Source organism: Sturnus vulgaris, unplaced genomic scaffold (assembly GCF_052056855.1).
Source record: "Sturnus vulgaris isolate bStuVul1 unplaced genomic scaffold, bStuVul1.hap1 Scaffold_194, whole genome shotgun sequence".
Lineage (NCBI taxonomy): Eukaryota > Metazoa > Chordata > Aves > Passeriformes > Sturnidae > Sturnus > Sturnus vulgaris.
The window spans coordinates 992,022-1,011,470 of NW_028276164.1; positions in this window are offsets into that span (position 1 = coordinate 992,022).

Sequence of the window (19,449 nt, forward strand, 5' to 3'; positions counted from 1 at the left end):
CATGGATGGAGATGTGGGGGACAGTGACAGGGATGGAAACATGGTGGGGACACAGCCATGGGTGAGGACATGGTGGGACATGGCCAGTGACATGTGGGGACACGGCCACGGCCGGTGCCATGGGGGGAACTTGCAGGGGCTGTGGGGGATGCTGGCTTGGAGGGAGTTGAGGGTTCCTGGCAGGGACTTGGGGTTCGCTGAGGCCTTTGGGGACCCCAGGCCGAGCGGCTCCGGCTGCGCTGGGAGACCCTGGCGGAGGTTCTGGGGCAGCTGCTCAAGGACCCCCTGCCCTGGAGCCCCAGCCGGGCATTGGGCTCCTGGAAGGGAATGAACGTCCTTGTCCCCAGCAGGACAGATTTCTTATTTCTTGCAGGTGCAAATGGCTCTCTTACCAGAATAGCTTGTTGTGTTCATTGTTTTCAGGCTTAAGATTGTTTTCACATGGGAACAAGCAAGTTACTTAGCTGCACATAGAAGAAGTGACAGGCTAGCTATTAATTTAGCAGAGAGCAAGACCTGATTTTATGAAGCCTTCCTTTTATAATTTGTCTACCAGACTGCAACATCTCACCCTTTTTCATTAATTCAAAAAAGGTTCATATGTTCTGATGATAAAATAGCTCTCTCTTGTGAGGGTGTTATCTCATTAAGGTTATCACTGGTTATCTGTTAGATATGGGATAAGACGCATAAAAGATTACAATCAACAAAACTTAGCAAATTCTATCATGTCATTGACACAGGGTTTCACAGCATGAGAAAACAAAAGAATAATGTCCAATGTCTCCTAGGGAAATGGAAATAAATGAGCATTGTTTTAAAGTCCAAATAGTCCATTAGCTGGAAATGTTGATCTTTGACATCACTGAATGTGCTCTTGGATCCTGGAACAGGGAATAACTGAAGAAGGTTAGTAGGAACACTATTCCATGATGATGACACAAGGCTTTTGTTGGCAATTTGCCTGTAAATTTCCAGACACAGCCATGTCTTGGCAGTCCTATTCTGTTTTTGCTCTGGCCACGAAGGCTGCATGGTGATTAGGTTCTTTTTCTTCTCACTGGGCTTAATTTTCTTGGAGGCAATTGATATTTGGCTGAATGAAGAGGTGACTACTTTGAACTTGATGATAAAAACACATGCATACCTTCTCCTTAAGTTAATGAATTAATTAGACTTTGTCATTGTACCTTCAATTCAAGAGCCTTACATAAAAATATTTTAAATTTTTTTGGTAAAAATATTGCAAAAAAATTTTTATAAATACGTAAATATTTAGGAGCTAACTCTCCATTCTTTGTTTTAAAAACAGCATTCATGACTCTTGCCATGAACATGAAGGGAAGTTCAAAACAAAACAATACATGTAGTAAAACCAGAAACTTAGAGTAATTGGGAATAATTCTGATACAGCAATCCAAAACATTTCCGATAAGAGATATAATTAATAACACTTGTGAAATTAGATTATTACCAAACATTAAAACATTGTACCATCATCCCAGTGTCTGCAACAGCTGATAAACCTCAAATCAGTGAAGAATTGGATAAGCGTCTGTTGGGGGTTGGTTTTTCCTTTCCTCTCTGCCTGTGGAATTTTTTTCCCATTGACATGCTAAGAAGCACTGATGGTTAGGTCCCAGCACCAGGGAGGGCATCCCTGGTTTTTTGGGAGTTTCTCTCGGAGGGTGGGGGGAGGGAAAGGGGGAACACGGTGAGATTGGAAGCAGGTAAAGGAGGGTGGGGGCAGTTGCTGGCTCTCGCTCGCTTTTGGCTCTCGGAGCAGAAAGGTCATTGCTACCCCCCCACCATCCCAACGCCGGGAGCTGCCTCTCTGTTTTGGACCCCGCAGCCCTGCTTGGACGCCCTCCTGCTTCAGCTTGCTGTTTTCCCAGCATCCTGCCTCTCCTCCATCCCTTCCCATCTGGACACAGCTGCCATCACCCCCAGCCCCCTGCAGGTGCCGGGATCGTCACATCTGCCCCGTCCACCGGGAATCTGCCAGCGCTCACTGCCAGCGGTGACGGTGACTGCAGCACAGGGGAAAAGTGCCTGAGGCCCAGAAGGACTGGAACTGGGTTCCTGTTCTGCTTCTTGTTAATTCCAGAGTTGTTCTTCTGTTTGCCTTCTTAGATATACCGGTGAAGAACTGTCATTCCTGTCCCCAAAACTTTGCCTGAGAGCCCCTTAATTTCAAAATTGTACTCATTCAGAGGGAGGGATTTGCTTTCTCCATTTCAAGGGAAGGCCCTGCTTTCCCTAGCACACACCTGTCTTTTATTCAAACCAGGGCAGATTTTGGCACCCAACGGTGGAACCTGTGGACATTGAGTGGAAAGGCTGGAACAGCAATAACAGTTCTTGAGTGACCTGATTTTGTGTTTTAGGTGACACCATGTTATCCAGCTTACCCTGGTTTGGGCTGCACGTGGTCACTGCTACATCTCTGCCATTTGCAGGCCCTTATTTGAACATGGGTCCTATCACTAAGGCTACTGTGACTATTATCCAGTTCATTTTGTGGGTTGATAAGGTGAGGAATTCATGGGTTTTTAACTTCCTCTGGGAGATGGCAACGTAGATTCAGAGCTATTGCACTCTAACTGTGTGGTTTTGGGTTTAATTCAATAATGGTATTTACTGTGAGGAAGTGGCAGAAGGGAAAATTTTCTCCCAACCCTTCATCCAGTCCACCGTTTAGGTCCAGCCCACCAGCTTTCAAAGACTTCAAAGGGTTCAAATCTTCTTTAAATATTAATGCATTTACAGTGGCTGGTGTTGCTGATATGCCTGTTAAACCTGTTCTATTTAACATTCAGAGATAAGGGGAGATTGATTTGGATAACAACCCTGATACCTACCCCAGGAAATTGGGATGCTGCTGCAGAGCCTGACCCTGCCCCACAGCCCACTTCAGAAATGAAACACCCGGATTGGGTGGGTGTTTTAGTGAAGGAGATGTGTGAGATGGGCCAGATGCTGAAGGAGTACCTTTCCCCAGCTGGTGAGAAACCCTCCCCCTGCCTTAAAGAGGGAGAGTCTGATGGTGCAGCAGTGGAACCCACAGACATTACATCTGTCCAGGTTCCAGCTGAACTGCAAGGGCACTCACAGAGAGCAATAGTCGTCCCTGTGGAAACAAAGAAGTCTAAGATGAAAACAAGGTACCTAGATAATAAGGATAAGAAAGGAGGGCCCTCACAACCAGCAGGGGAGCCAGAGGTTGAGATCATCACCACGTCCCTGTCATACAAAAGTCTCCATACTCTGCAAAAAGACATTGAGTGACGAGGCCGTGAGGCTTTTACCACCTGGTTACTGCAGGTGTGAGACCTTATGGGTCCAGGTGTGCAACTGGATGGTACTGAGGCAAGGAATTTGGGACCCTTGACCCAGGACTCAGGTGTGAATCAGGTATTTGTAAGGCAGCCAGGCATCCTTTCCCTCTGGGAGTGGCTTTTAATGAGTGTGAGAGAGAGGTTTGTCCACAGACAGAGAATGCAGGAGCACCATCATAGAATGTGCTGGAAGACCCTTGAGGAAGGGATCCAAGAGCTGAGAGAAGTGGCAGTGCTGGAGGTGCTCTTTGGGAGGGATGGACAGCATGACAATGACCCTGACAAGGTCAGGTGCACAGGGCAGATGTTGTGGAATCTGGCAAACCTGGGGCCATCTCAATACACCACCTTCATTGCAACAATTAATGCTGATAATAACAGAGACAGTGGGTTCTGTTGCTAATAAGCAACAAGCTTAGAAATTTTGAGAGTATGATCAATGGCCCAGTGCAGGCTCATGTCTCTGCTGTGATTGTGAGCCTCCAAGAGGAGATGAGGGAGATGAGGGAGGAGGTGAGGAAGAACAGTTCCCAAGCAACACCAGTGCTGTCATATCACGAGTTCCTGGAACATATTTTCAAGCCTTTCCAGCTGTTTCTGTCTTGCATCACAAAATTTGACATGTGTTTTGACCTTTTAAAGGACTTGTTGCATGCATTAACATCCAAGGGGTTGCTTTCATCGTGCCCCATCCATCCCACACGGCAGCTCTTTCCATGGCCTGGAGGAAGCAGGAGACAGCAAGGATCAGCTGGAAGGCGCTGTCCACGAATGTCCCTCCCGCAGGCCCCTGGAAGGTCTCTGTGCTCTGCCCACGCCGCCCCTCGTGCGCGCAGGGAGCAGAGCCCTCCCAGCCGGGACAGGATTCCTAATGGTTGCTGGTGCTTTTTTCTAGGGAGACTTCCTGCTCAATGCAGGCTTCCCCTCAGGATGCCTGATGGTCTCTGGTGGTTTCAGTGGGGACAGCTCCTGCTCAATGCAGGCTTCCCCTTGGGATCCCTCAGGGCAGCTGTTGCTGAGGTTGCTGCATGGTTGCAGGCCTGAGCTGTCGCCTGTCCCCAGCCCCTGCCCGCTGAGGGCCTGCTCTTCCAGCCTACTGGGCATGGGGCTGGCTGCTTTGGAGTTGGGATTCACCTTTTCCTTCTCCATGTGCAACTGTCTGGAGCACAGAGATCCCGGGAGCTGCTTCCTCCTGAGCCAGTGGCACTCCTGGCACTGGGCAGCGCAGGGCCCTGTGCCCCGTATATACCCCTGCAGGGCGGGGCTGTGCCATGTCACCAGGACAACAGAATGTCCCCATCCCCACCGTGTCATGATCCCACAGAGAGACCCACAGGGGGGTCGGGGCCAGGAGGGCTCTAGAAAAGTGCAGTGCACACGTGTGCCAGTGTGCAGAGCTCTGTGTGCACACACAGACACCGAAGTGCACACGTGTGTCAGTGTGCACAGCTGCACACACGGATATTTTCTAGCGTGTCCAGATGTAAGAGTGCCCGTCCTGCTTTGCACAGTGTCCATGTGTGCGGGTGTGCACAGCACTGTTCACATCTGTGCACTGCTGTGTACACGTGTGTGGAGTCTGTGCACAGCTCTGTGCTTGGAGTTTAGGGGGTCGATACACACTAATACATGATAAATGTATATTATAGTTAAAACTTTCACAAAATATTTAAGTAGAGGCTTTGTATTGTGCATTATAATATTAATATTTGCAGAAATAAATGTAGTTGTGAAATAATAAATAATACTTTTATTTTTATAACTAACTGACAATATTTAGAATAACCCAAATATATTTATGAAATGGCTATGTTGATTCAAAGTACTTATAATAAACTTACAGTAGTGGAAATAGCTGAAACCGTCTGCATGTTCAGACATCACTGAAAGAGCCATGCAGATAACATTGAGAGAACAGATGTAAGGAGGACTCTGCTGCTGGCTGTCAATAACTGTCACTGAAATTACCAAACAGGGGACCCTTGTGAGCAAGTGACACAGGACCCTCTAAACTGCACAGAAGGGGGGACAGGGGTCGAACCAAGCTAAAGAATTGCCAGATGTAAACTAATTCAAAGCAATGTTTGAATATGTATAATCCTTATAAATATGTATTTGACCAATGCAATGAAAAAGTTGTTATGGTTAACCAGTGTGCCTCTGGCTGTGGCTACGCACCCAGCACTGTTATTGTCCCTTTTATCTCTTATTAAACTTTTAAAAATTTTAAAGAGTGAGGCTGGTTCCTCACAAAACCCAAGGTGCTCACCACTTTCTTTCCCCCCCAGGCCAGGATCTGTCAATCCCAAACTTTGTTCAGATGTTGGAGGAGGAGGCTGCGAGGAAAAGGAAGATGCCCTGGGTAGGAGGCAGGTGAAGGGGCAGGTGCCCCTTTCCTCCTCTCCTCTGCTCCATCTCCCAGCCCAGCATCACCCCCGGCTGCAGGACAACCCCGCTGCCGACACCTCCTGCCAGGGACGGATTGGGGGGGATCTCCTTCCCCTTCCATCTGCAATGGAGGCAAATCCCATCCTCTCCTTGTCCACCTTCCTTCCTCTCCTCTTTCTGTCCTTCATCCATCCACGTTCCTTTCCCTTCTCCTTCCTCCCTTGCTCCTTCTTGTTCTTTCCTCTCCTGCCTTTTCCTTTTCCCTTCTCGCTGTCTCTCCCTCTCCTTGTCCTTCCTCCCCCAGATACTGAGCTGCAGACAGAGACCAGGGACAACAAATCCCTGGCACAGAACCTTGTGGAAGAGGCCGTTTTGAGTGGCTTCGTGGCAATGAAATGCAACGGGAAGGAAAAGTCCCAGAGATCCCACACAAGGAGGGGCTGCAAACCGAGCCCAGGGAGCTGTGAGGAGGAAAGACCCTCCCTGTGCCAGGAAGGCAATGGGAGATCCGGCCAGATCTTGGAACTGGTGGAGAAGCCTCAGGCCATGGAGAAGCCCCACGGGTGCTTGGAATGTGGGAAGGCTTCAGGTGGAGCTCAGCCTATTCCTGCTGCCTCCAAACACAGCAGTTCCAGATGCAGAGATCCCCCTGCAGCCTCTGGAGATCCATGGGGATGTAGAGATCCCCCCACAGCCCCCGGAGGAGCCACGCAGGAGCGCGGGGATCTCTGAGAGGAGGCTGTGACCCCGTAGGCAGAGGGGCCCCCGCTGGAGCAGCCTGTCCTTGAAGGACTGAGCCCGTGGCAGAGTGACCCACGCTGCAGCAGAGTGAAGGGGGCTGGTACCCATGGGATGGACTCAGGTTGGAGAAGTCCAGGAGAAGTCTCCTGTGGGAGAGACCCCAAGGTGCAGCAAGGGAACGACTCCTGTCCCTGAGCAGAGGGAGAAGCCACTGGGGATGAACTGACCATGGCCCTATTGAAGTGTGGAAAAACACTCAATAACCCACAAAATGAGTTATAAGAGTAGATGTGTATTTATTCAGCACTGAGGTGCATGGTGGATAGCTCTTCCAAAAACATGCACACCTTTGGCAACCTGGCCTCTCCTTTTATTCTCTACAAACTAGGACTACACAATACACCTAATACATATTCATTGCCTATCCCAGCTTCACATTGAAATTAGTTTCACACCTCTTTTCGACTGAGCATTTGTGGCCGTGGAATGGTGTTTTAACCCTTTAAGTGTGGTGTGTGATAATTGATAAAAGATTCGTGTTAATCACAAAAGCATTAGGGTTTGTACAAACCAGAATACTAAGCTCTGAAGTGAAGCATGGACACTAGATAAAGGAAATTATATGATAAAATCATTCTGTTTAAAATCACCTTGTTATGTTATATTATGTAGTATTATGTTACATTATAATATGTTACGTTATATTTTCTAAATAACTTGTATCAGCTACCAGCTTGCAAAATCAGACTTCCCAAAAAGCCCATCCGGCCTTTGTCTGATCAATGCTGCCTATCTCAAGCACCAGACTCCCAGAACTTCTCTGGTGGTTATCTACCAGGACCAGATGGCTATCTGTGACTGATTATCACCCAAAAGCCTTGTGTAAGGATGTTTATTCAACCACCACTGCTTATGACAACAAAAAACCCAAAATTATTGATTACAACGAGAAACCACAGTATAAGAAGAGGCTGCAAACCAAGGTTGGGTGGAGCGTGGAGTGGGCGGTGACCCCTCACGTTCCCCAGCATGCTGCTTGCTCTTTCTATATCAAATAAAGCAATCTAAATTTTGCTGAATATCGAGACTTTTGTCTCTCATTTATAACAATTTGGTGCCGAAACCCGGGACGTCCTTGGAGCCCTGAGAGGCACTGCGATTTCGGGGAGGCGCCCCACTGCTGTGGCCCCGGTTCGTCAGTGATTCTCGGGACCCATCGACGTCCCGCACCATAGAGACTGAGCAAGGAAAATCTCCCCGGGAGACCGCGGCAAAATCACCTGGAATTCTCGTGCACGAAGAGCCAGACAGGAGCATCGGACTGTGAGTATCTGTGTGGTTTGGTGGGGATGACTGTGTGCTTGCCTGAATGAGACGTGGCCTTGGCTGCGAAGCGAGAGTGGAGTCCTTCTATCCGCGTTTCCAGCATCCCGCGAGGGACCTGGCCGGTGACCGGACGAAGCGAGTGAGCACAAAGGGAGAGACTGCTTTTCTTGTCCTAGCCCAGGTAGAGGCTGGGTCCTTCCCATCCTAGCCCAGGAAAAGGCAGGACCCAGGAAAAGCGGGGGGAAGGGAGAGGAAAATAAAAGCAGATTACAACACACTAGTCATGGAGGGAGAAGGGAAAAGCTGCTTTTCCCATCCCAGGCCAGGTAGAGGCAGGTTCCAGTCCATCCTGACCCAAGGAGAGGCAGGGGTTCGGGTGGAATGAGCCTGCATCAGGCCATTGATCATACTATCCTAATGTCTAAGTTTGTTGGTGACAGAACCCAGTATTTCTCGGCTGCTGTCAGCACTAACCATTGCAGTACAGGTGGTGTATTGAGATGGCCCCAGGTTTGCCATCTGCCCTGTGCACCTGACCTTGTCAGGGTCATTGTCATGCTGTCCATCCCTCCCAAAGAGCACCTCCAGCACTGCCACTTCTCTCAGCTCTTGGATCCCTTCCTCAAGGGTCTTCCAACACATTCTATGATGGTGCTCCTGCATTCTCTGTCTGTGGACAAACCTCTCTCTCACACTCATTAAAAGCCATTCCCAGAGGGAGAGGGGCCATGTTGGGCGCCAAAAATCTGTCCTGGTTTTAAAAAGGACAGGTGTGTGCTGGAGAAGAGCAGGGCCTTCCCTGGAAATGGAGCTAATAAATCCCTCCCTCTGAATTAGTATAATTTTGGAATTATGGGGATTTCAAGCAAAAATACGGGGATAGGAATAACAGTTATTTACTAGTATGTGTATATATATATATAACAAGGCAAACAAAACAACAACAACTAAGTAATTAACAACAAATAGAAGACAGGAATCCAGTAACAGTTTTTCTGGTTGTGGACACCTTTCCCCTCTGCTGCAGTTACCGTCCCAGTTTGGCAGTCAGTGCCAGCCGGCTCCCGGTGGGCAGGGGCAGATGCGGTGATCCCGTGTGGCTGCAGGAGTGCTGGGGGTGATGGCGGCTGTGTCCTGGGTGGGAAGGGTGGAGGAAAGACTCTGCTCATGGATCCTTGGAGGCAGTGTCAGTCCCAGTGCTCCAATAGGTTGTGTGGAGGTGGCAGGCTGAAGTGGGAGAGCGTCCAAGCAGGAGGGTGCAGGGTCCCACAGCCGAGGAAAGGCAGGTCCCGGCGTTGGGATGGCAGGGCGAGGTTTTCCAGTGGCCATCCATCTCCGAGCCAAACGAGCGAGAGAGCGAGCAGCTGCACACACCTCTCCTTTACCTGCCCCTGATCTTGCGATGTTCTCCCTCTTCTCCCCATCCCCGCTGCCCTACGAGGGAAACTCCAAAAAGGGTCAGGGAGTCTCCCCTATCACTAGCCATCTTAGCATGTCAATGGGAAAAAATTCCAGACAGCGAGGGAAAAAAAAGAAAATAAAAATAACCCCCAACAGAAACTTAACCCAAACTTTACTGAAACAAGCCCGCATTGGCTGCCTGTCACTGCGGTGTCACTGTTGCCGTGTCCCTTTACCCAGTCTGCTCTCTGATCATGTGGTGTCCACGCATCTCCCCAGCCCATCACTGCCTCACACACGAGGTGACCACCAAGCCACTCTCCGGCCATCTGACCCGCAGCTGAGCCCTTCCCAGAGTGCCCGCACCCGCAGGGAGCGCAGGGCTGGATTTGGCCGCCAGAGAGTTGGTGACCCTCGTGAGATCCTCGGTGCATTTAGTTCCTACAGGAGTGTGGGCACCGCTGGGAAATGATCTGCATGCCTTGTTAATTGGATGTTCTTCCACCGCTAGCCTGGGGCAGGATCTCTCCCGGTCCTCCTCTCAACTCCCGGGCCTCTCCTCAGCCAATCAGAGAAGGCACCAAAATAATTGAGCCAATCAGAGCGCGCGGCGCTGATGACTCCTCAGGCAGTCCCAGAGCGCCCAGAGCTCCTCACCTGGACTCCACCCGCGCCCCGCCCCCAGCGCCCCCCGCCAGGAGAATTTGGGGAGGGGGGTATCGCGTTTTATCTTCTTTTTTGTTTTTCTAGAGTCGAGATTAAATGTCCCAGACACGGAATTTCGTGTTCCGACTCAGATATTTATTAATTCTTATCTATATTACAGTGAGTTCTGCAGCACTTCTAGCTAACAGGCTAAAAATGGACACGTATCTCTCTCTACAAGGCCTTTTAAGGGCCAATGAGTCCAATTAAAAAAAGAGACCATAATAGCCCAAGAACCAATCACCCGTGACCTGCAATGCGGAATTTTCTATCTAATTACAAAAGTACCACCTATACCCGTGAAGAAGGTGAAAAAGAAAGAAAATTACACCCTAAAACCTCCATCTTGTCTTATATAGATTAATATATTTTAAAACCACAAATTCTAAATTTTCCACCATGGGACATTACACACTTCTATTCAAACTACACACCAGTGATCCCAGTTCTATCACACAATTCTGGAAAGCTTCTTCATGGCCTCTGGTAAACAGCAGTGTTTTCCTGGGGGTCAGTTCCTGTCAGCACAGAAAGCCCAAACCCCTCAGTTTCCAGAGTTCCAACAGGGGGAGGAGTCAGACCCTGCCCGGCGCTGGCCATGGGGCGTGTGGGGCAGCTGGGGCCCTACTGGTGCCACTGGGAGCCCCCCGGGCTGGGGGCGCGGAGCTCTCGGGTGAGCGGGAGGGGCGGGAAGGGAAGTGGTGGGAAAGGTGGGGAGAGAAAGGGAAATGGGGAGGTGGGACCCCTAAACAGATGTTGCGGGGGGCAGGCGACTGGGGAATGTTGGGAAAGGGGGAGGAAAATACAGAGAAGGGTGGAAAAGAGGAACTGGGACAGCGGGAAGAAGGGTCCCATGGCGGCCGTGGGGCACTGGGGGTGCGGAGTCGGGGTCGCCCCGGAGCTCTTGGCTACTGTGGGCTGCTGGGGGGCTGCTGAGGGGCATCCCCGGACCTGTGTCCTGCACACACAGCGCTGTTCCAGGAGATGGTTTAGTCCGAGTGTCACTTCATTCACGGCACCGACCGGCTGAGGTTCGTGGAGAGGAACATCTCCAACCGGGAGCAGTTCCTGCACTTGGGCAGCGATGTGGGGCTGCACGTGGGGACACCTCCTTTGGGGACAAGGCTGCCAGGCACTGGAACAGCGACCCGCAATGGATGGAGTACAGACGGGCTGCGGTGGACAGGCACTGCCGGCACAACTACGAGTTGTCCAGCCCGTTCCTCGTGGAGCGCAGAGGTGAGCGTGGGGCAGAGCGTGTCCCCTCGGGCCCTGCCCTGGGAATGACCCTGGAGCCCCTCAAAACCTCCCTGGGAATCACCCGAGACACGTCAGCCCTTCTTGTGCCCATCCCCGGGGCCTCCTGCCCCCTCATCCCAAGTGACTCCGGTGGCTCTCCCAGTCCATCCCAGTCCCTCCCAGTGTCCTTAGAGTCCCTCCCAGTGCCACCAGAGTCCCTCCAAATTCTTCTTAGTCCACAGCCATTCCATTCCCTGTCGACTCCCAGTATTTCTAATTCCAATCCCAGACCTCCACCCTCTCTCCCAGTGCCCTCCCAGTTTCTTCCAGTGCATTCCAAGTCCTTTTCAGTCCAATTACAGACCGCTACCCTCTCTCCCATTATCCCAATCCACTCCACTCTCTCCAATTTTATTCCCAGTCTTTCAAAGTACCACACCAGCCCTCTTTCACCTCTCCCAGTTCCCCGAAGCTGATCCCAGTGTGTCCCCGCTCTCTCCCAGCGCTCCCCAGTGCCCATCTCACTGCGGCCCTCGAGCTCCCAGCCCGGCCCCGGCTGCCTGCTCTCCTCCATGATGGATTTCTACCCTGCCAACATCCAGCTGAGCTGGTTCCAGGTCCAGCAGGAGCTCTCGGGCCACGTGGTGGCCACCGACCTGGTCCCCAACGGGGACTGGATTTCTACCAGCTCCTGGTGCTGCTGGAAACCCCCCCGGCACGGGGTCAGCTCCAGCTCCAGGTGGAGCACGTCAGCCTGGAGCACCCCCTGAGCCGGCACTGGGGCACGGCCCGGACCCCACAGTGTAGGGGGAGTGCGGGAGAACTGGAAGACGGATTAGGGTGTGCTGGGAGTAACTTGGGGAGAGTTTCAGACTGTCTACTTTAAACTGGGAGTACGGCTCAGGGGTTTAGAAGGTCTGAGAAGGAGTTTGAAGAATGCTGGGGAGGGTGGGATGGGGTTGTAGGGGTCCTGGTGGGCACTGGGAGGGAGTTTGGGGGTGCTGGGTGTAACTGGGAGGAATTTGAGTGAGTCTGGAGGGGCTGGAAAATGATCAGGGATTGGAAAGCAGTTGCAATGAGGTTGGTTGTGATGGGAAGAGACTGGGAGAGTGTAGGTGAATCCTGGTGGGACTTGGAAGGGACTGGGAGAGGGTTTGGGGGTTCTTGGGCAGTGGGGGGCAATTGGGATAGAGCTGTGGGATCCTGAGAGGGACAGGAGGTGCTTTGGTGGGTCCTGGGGAGGCTGGGAAGAGATTAGGAGGAGGTTTCAGGGGGTCCTGGGTGGGCAGGGGGATATTGAGAAGGTGCTTGTAGGGGCTTGGGGTGTCTGAGAGGTTTTGGGGGGTCCTGACCCCTCTGGACACTCAGAGATGTCGCCAGACGCCACCCGCAGCAAGGTGCCAATGGGGATCGAGGGCTCCGTGTTTGGCTTCGGCTTCCTGGCCCTGGGGCTCGGCTTCTACCTGAGAAAGAAGGTGAGGGAGGGTCCTAGGGAGTCGTGTGACCCCTATCCTGGACCGTGTGTGCTCCCCCTGGGGCCCCCACCCAGTGTCACCCAATTTTCTTTGCCCACAGAGCAAGAGCCCGCAGCCCCTCCCTGTGGCCTTCACCCAGCTGGGACCCCCAGATCCATCCACCCGCTGATTTGGGGGGGGCCATGTGACCCCCAACACAGCTGCTCCCAGTGTGCCCAGTAAAGCTTCCCAGTTCGCCCCGTCCCGTTTATTGTGGGGCGGGACAGGGGAGAAACTGGGGGGACCCCGGGGGGGGATCGTGACTGGGGGGGAGGGCGGGTCCAGGTGGGGAACACTGGGTGCTGCGGGTCTGCCCGGCAACCGGTGAGTCATCACAGCTGCTCTCTCTGATTGGCTGGATCTTCTTCATCGCATTCTCTGATTGGCTGAGAACAGGCCCGCGAGTTGAGAGAAGGAACAGGAGAGATCCCGCCCCGAGCACCGGCACGGGAACAACAGAGCCAGCCTGGGCACAGCGAGGGAATTTATTATAACCAAATCACAGCGGCACAAGGAAAAGGGAGAGAAATCTCTTCAACTCCTTCCCACGAACCAACAGGGATCACCAGGACCACGGATCACCAGGGCTCTGCTCAATGGGGGTCACTGGGGATCATCCAACACCGATCCGCCCATCGGGGATGGAGCCGGAGCAGAGCACGAAGCTCTTCCCACACTTGGGCACTCACAGGGCTTCCCTTAATGGTGCCTCCGTTGGTGCTGGGTCAAGTGAGAGATCCTGGAGAAGCTCTTCCCACACTCAGGACACTCGTAGGGCCTCTCCCCAGTGTGGATGCGCCGGTGGGCAGTGAGATGGGAGTTGTGCTTGAATCTCTTCCCGCAGTCGGGGCAGCGGAAGGGCCTCTCCTCTGTGTGAATCCGCTCATGTTGGAGGACATGGGAGCTGGTCTGAAACCTCTTCCCACACTTGGGACACTCGTAGGGCCTCTCCCCAGTGTGGATGCGGTGGTGCCTTCTCAGGTGACAACTCCAGGCAAAGCTCTTCCCACATTCCAAGCAGGTGTAGGGCCGTTCCTCTGTGTGGATCACTTGGTGCTTCATCAGGTAGTTGCTGTCCCTGAAGCTTTTCCCACATTTCCCACACTCATAGGGCCGTTCTCCAGTGTGGGTCACCTGGTGCCGGATCAGGTCGGACCTCCGGCTGAAACCCTTCCCACATTCCAAGCACTTGTGGGGCTTCTCCCCTCCAGGAGGCTTCTCCACCAGCTCTGAGCTCGGCCTGGATCTCCGGCCGCCTTCCCGGCTCAGGGAGGGTCTTTCCTCCTCGCAGCTCCCTGGGCTGGGTTTGCAGCCCCTCCTCGTGAGAGATCTCCGGGGATTTTCCTCCTCCTCCATCTGCCAACGCTTTGGGAATAAAAAATCCTGGTTTGGGGAAAAAATAAGAGCGAAGTGCCTTGAGCTGGCGGTTCCCCCTTGCCCAAGTTCATCTCAGAAAATCACTGGGCATATTGTGTCTGTAAGAACCTCTCAGACACCAAGATTCAGCCCAAAAGTCCGCCAGACCTCAAGATAGATATCAAAAACGGCCAAAAAAGCAAGATTCAGCCAAAACCCCCTCAAAATATAAAGATTCAGGCCCCGCAAAAAAAATAAAGCACCAAGTTTTACCCCAATAAAGCTTTCAAACACCTAGATTCGCCCTTCAGAAAATCATAGATCCCCCTCTCTGGTCACCTGCTGCATTTGGAGGGGGGCAATGAACCTGGAGATGTGTGGGGGAGGCTGCAGATAGAGGGAGGGATGGAAAATTGCGTTGCTTCTCGTTTCTGGTCCTCCTTGTCCTGTAACCCTGCTTTTCCTCACATTTCTCTTCCTCCTACTATTCCAGCTTCACATGCAGAATCCCACCTGCTCCTCCCACGTGCAGCGTTTGACCATTTTGTTCTTCAACCCTGCTTCTCCTTCCTTTCTCCTGCTGCCCCCAGGCCCAGCACCCACTGCCGGCTCCCTCTTCCCCCCAAACCCACAGCATCCCAGCGCAGGGGCAGCGATGGAGCTGGGGCAGCTCGGGCTGGGGCAGCGCTGGGCTCTCGGCCGCTCCCGCCCGCACTCGCTCCCCACTGCAGCCGCTGCCGCCACCACAGCGCGGGGGGGCCCGGCCTTGGCGCTCCCCCCCTCCCACCTCCCCAAATTCCCCTCCAGGGGGGCGCTGGGGCCAGGAGACAGACGAGTGACAGATCAGGGGGGCTGGGAAGAGTCGGCAGCCAGAGAGCACTGAAAATCTCAGCAGGGACTACAGTGGCATCTTCGGGGACTAAACATGGCAGGGCACCCATTGAAGATAGAAAGGGAAAGCCAGGAAGGGATCCCGGAAAAAGGGATGATGATCCCAAAATATCTCTGAATGATCCCTTGGAAGCATGTTGAGGAAGTTTGCCCATTCTCCCAGAGGTAATCAAGGACAGGGAGACACAGGGGAGCAATCAGGGAAGTCCAGAAGGGATTTAGACAACAGGGGATGGATGGTGTTGGTGTGATGAGAAGTGCAGGGAATATGGTTCAGGCAAGAAGCAGCAGAAAGAATCTGTGTGGGAAGAAAAAGAATGATGGAAAAGAGGAGGAAGAGAAAAATACTGAGGATGGGGATGTTTTTCAGCAGGCTCTTATCCTCCAAAGTTGCCAGCTGATGCAGATCCTTTGTATCCCCGGTTGCCAGGACAGGCACACAAGGAGGTCAGGATTGCAGGGGGTTTCTCTGTGCTGGGCAGCGGCAGGAGCGGGCGCAGAGGGGCGGCACCGGGAGCACGGGCTGGGGGCCTGTGGGGAGCTGCGGGGCCGGGCCGGGGCTGTGGGGCAGCCGGGGCTCAGCGCCGGGCGCTGCCTGAGCCCAGCACCCCCCGGCAATTGCAGGCCCGGCAGTGGCCCCCGGCCCCCAGGAGGCTGCGGGACGCCCCGGCCGCTGCCCGGCCCCGTGGAGCTGCCGGCCCTGCCCGCCGGGGGGGCCGCGTTTGGACACTGCGGCAGGACAGGCACCGGCTCTGGGATACGGGCTGGCCACGGCAGCCACAGCACAAGGAGCAGCAGCACGAAGGAACAGCTGGGAAATGGGGATTGGACGTGCAAGCATCCAGATTAGCTTTTAAGCATTTTCCTTGGGTCACTGCAGAAAGGAATGATTTAGCAGAAAGCTCAGCAGCTGTCAGAGGATGAGCACCCCCAGGCACTGAGGGGGCTGCAGGAGGGGCAGAAGAAGCCCCTGGAGCACTTGGTCACAAAGGCACAGCAGGAGAATGCAAGAAGGGAGGAGGAAAAGGCCAAGGGGAAGGCAAAGGCCATGGCAGAGTTTCTACAGCCCCTGAGGGATGAACCCCAGGGCCCAAGGGGGCCCCAGCACCCAGGGGCTCTCACATCCTTACACCATCTTCAACCAGGTGCCCTCCTCACACTGACACCATTCAGTCCTTGATGGCAAAGATGCTTTCTGGGGATGCCCACTCACACAGGATGGTAAACTGGATTTTGCCTTTGAGTGGGAAGAAGAGGTAGAAGGGAAAATGAGAAAGACATGGACGGTCCTTCTGCAGGGATGCACGGAAGCACCAGCCTTATTGGGGCAAGCCTTGCAGAAAATATCACAAGAATTTACCCCACCCCCAGGGATTGGGTTAATGCACGATGTGGATGACTTGCTGCAATCAGGAGGACAAGAAGTGGCAGAAGAAGCCTCTGTGAAATGGCTGAATGTTCAGGCTAAAAAGCATCTTTGAGTATTTGAAAAAAATGAGCTAATGGTGGAGAAAAAGGTAAAATATTTGGGACATATTTTGACTGAGGGTTTCTGGTGTATTGACCCAGAGAGGGTCTGGAGAATCTCAGAAGTCATCCAGGAATGAAAAGTGCAAGATTTCTGAGCATTAATAGTAAATTTCAGGACCTGGAATGAAGATTCTCTTCTCTAGCCACATCATTGTATGACTTTTTAAACCCAAATATCCTCAGTGTTGTGGTATGGACAGGAGAAAAGGGAAAAAAACCTGAAAAAATAAAAAATAACAAAATGATTGGTGCCCCACCTATGGCTCTTCCCGACTCAGAAAATAAATTTGAATCCTAGGTGTGTTGTAAGTATATATTATATTATTGGCTTTTTGAAAATGTTAAAATGAATGCTCTATGTTGGAAAGCTTTGCTGTATGAACACGGTTTCTTTTAGCTTTGCTATTGACAGAACTTATAAATAATAGTGGTAAATATATTTTTTTGGACTACAACATTTTGATGTAAAAAGCTTTTGTTCATGTAACTAACTCAGAGAATGGTAAAAAAGATAATCAGGAAATTCTTCACATTCCTGGATTATGGGACACCAAAACCCCAGGGAAGGAAAAATAATGATTTACAGGTTGGGGAGAATGATTCAGAATAATGCATGAAGGTCTATGAATATGCAACATGTTGCTGCATTTAGGAAGTGTTTTCTGAGTCAGTGTGTGCCCTTGGCTGAAGGCCAAGCATCCGGCCATTATAACCTTTGGCCAGAGCCAGGGCAGATATTGAATTATCTCCCTTGGAATTGATCTGTGGAATTCCTTACCCTGGGAATTCTCCACCTAGTGCGGGCTGGAGATAAGGGATGGATATTTCAAGCAGTCTGTGGCCAGAATCCTGTCTCTTGTGAAATCTCTGCCACAGGAAGCTGGGCTGGCACAGAGCCTGCCTTGGCACTTTGCTGTTCACAGCATCCACCCAGGACTCTGCCTCTCAATTACACTCACACACTGGGCTGCCTGCGATTCCATTACTGGAAAATATACAAGCTTTAAATTTTTTTCACATTTCATTTTACTAGTCAGGCTCGGATTGCCGTTCTCTCAGGAAAGAAATTTTAAAAGGTATTTTTTATGGGATGTTGCACCACTCAACAGAGATGAGTTTAACAACTCAACAGACTGGGAATAGCCCAAAAGATTCCCACAAAGATAACAACATTCAACAAAACATCAATGAAACATCAGCAAACATCAAGGAACACCCAACCCAGACACTGCCCCTGGCCCAGATGGAGACACCTGGTCTGGAAAAGACTGAGAAGGAAATCCAGGAATGTGGATCTAATTAACATCAGAAGAGGAGAAATCCATTTGCAATAGAAACCAAATACTAAGAACTACACAACCTGGAAGCAATAAACACTAAACCAATGGATTTCAATGGGTTCGGACAGTAAAAAGTTTCAGGAAAAATCCCGTAAAATTCACATCTCATGGAATTATTTTCTCTGCATACCCGGGCTATGTGTGGATGAAATTTTTTCTGTTGCACATCCTGACCAGGATCAAGTAATGCCTTGACTCTCTAACATTAAGATATTGTTGGAGATTTTTTGTTTTTCTGCAGTTTCAGTGACAAGATTACACCATTAGAAAAATTTTTCATAGTAATCCTACTTTTATATTCTGAGTTGGGTTTGGACCAGGGGTGTGAGAATCAATTTTTACTCCTAGGAGAAGAAGTAGAAAAATCTAGATTGCATTGGAATTTCTTTGTGTGTATTTGTGGCTGGCTCTTAATGATGGCAAAATTTCAGAATGGGTTTTTCGATGCTCACCTTTATGTTGCATTTTGCAAAACTGGTGGGGAACAGGCAGAGCAGTGAAGGGCAGCATGGACCAGTTGTTCTGGCAGGTCTGACGAGGTCTGGTTTGATACAGCACTCACAGAACTCTGCTCCACCTGTGACACTTCCACTTGCAGTAGATGACTGTTCCTCTTCACAATATCCAGCAAGGCAGGTCAAAGACACTTTTACCATTTTCATCTTCAAAAGGGAGAGGAAATCAGCAGCAAACATGAAGTAACCAGTCAGAGGTCCCAGGAAGAAACAAAAGAACAAAGAGTGGTGGAAAAAAACAGGTGGAACAGTGATCCTTATCTCTGTGGGAGATATCCTCTGATAATGGGCCATCTGTTAAAACCAGGTAGGGCAGTGTTCTTTATCTTTTCCACAACCCATCCTTCCTCCAGGAAGATATCTTCTGTTAATGGTCCATTGAGTGCCACTGCATGACTGATAAAATTCCATCATCCCATTGGGAGATGCTCCAGCCAGGGGGAGGAGCCAAGCCTTTCCTACCTAGATAAAATCTGAGATTTGGAACACCAAGGCAGCCCTTACCCACTGGATTCCAGAGGACAAGAGCTACCAGACCTTTCTACAGCATCACTACTACAACAAGACCACTTCATTGGGACTGCTACCACCACCCTAACTAGCGGGGTGTCAGGTTGTATTCTGATTCTGTCAGTTGTTTTCTTTTGTACTATTGCATGAATTTATCTCTTTTCCTATAAAATTGTATTTCTGACTTGGAGACTTTCACTGGTTTTGCTTTCGAATCAGCACAATTTTGGGGGGGATTTTGGCTGAAGCTTGTTATTTGGGGAGTTTTTGATCTGTGTGTTAAAGTCTGGAGGATTTGGGGCAGGAATCTTGGTGTTTGGGAGGTTATTACAGACACAAGATGCTCAATGACTTCCAGAGATGAACTTGGGCAAGGAGAAACACCCAGTTTATGGAGCTCTCTTCTTGTTATTTCCCCCTAAACCAGGATTTGTCATTCCTCAGGTGTGCGGGGATGGAGGAGGCAGAAAAGCCGCGGAGATCCCTCAGGAGGAGGGGCTGCAAACCCAGCCCAGGGAGCTGCGAGGAGGAAAGACCCTCCCTGAGCCGGGAAGGCGGCCGGAGATCCAGGCAGAGCTCAGAGCTGGTGGAGAAGCCTCCTGGAGGGGAGAAGCCCCACAAGTGCTTGGAATGTGGGAAGGGTTTCAGCTGGAGC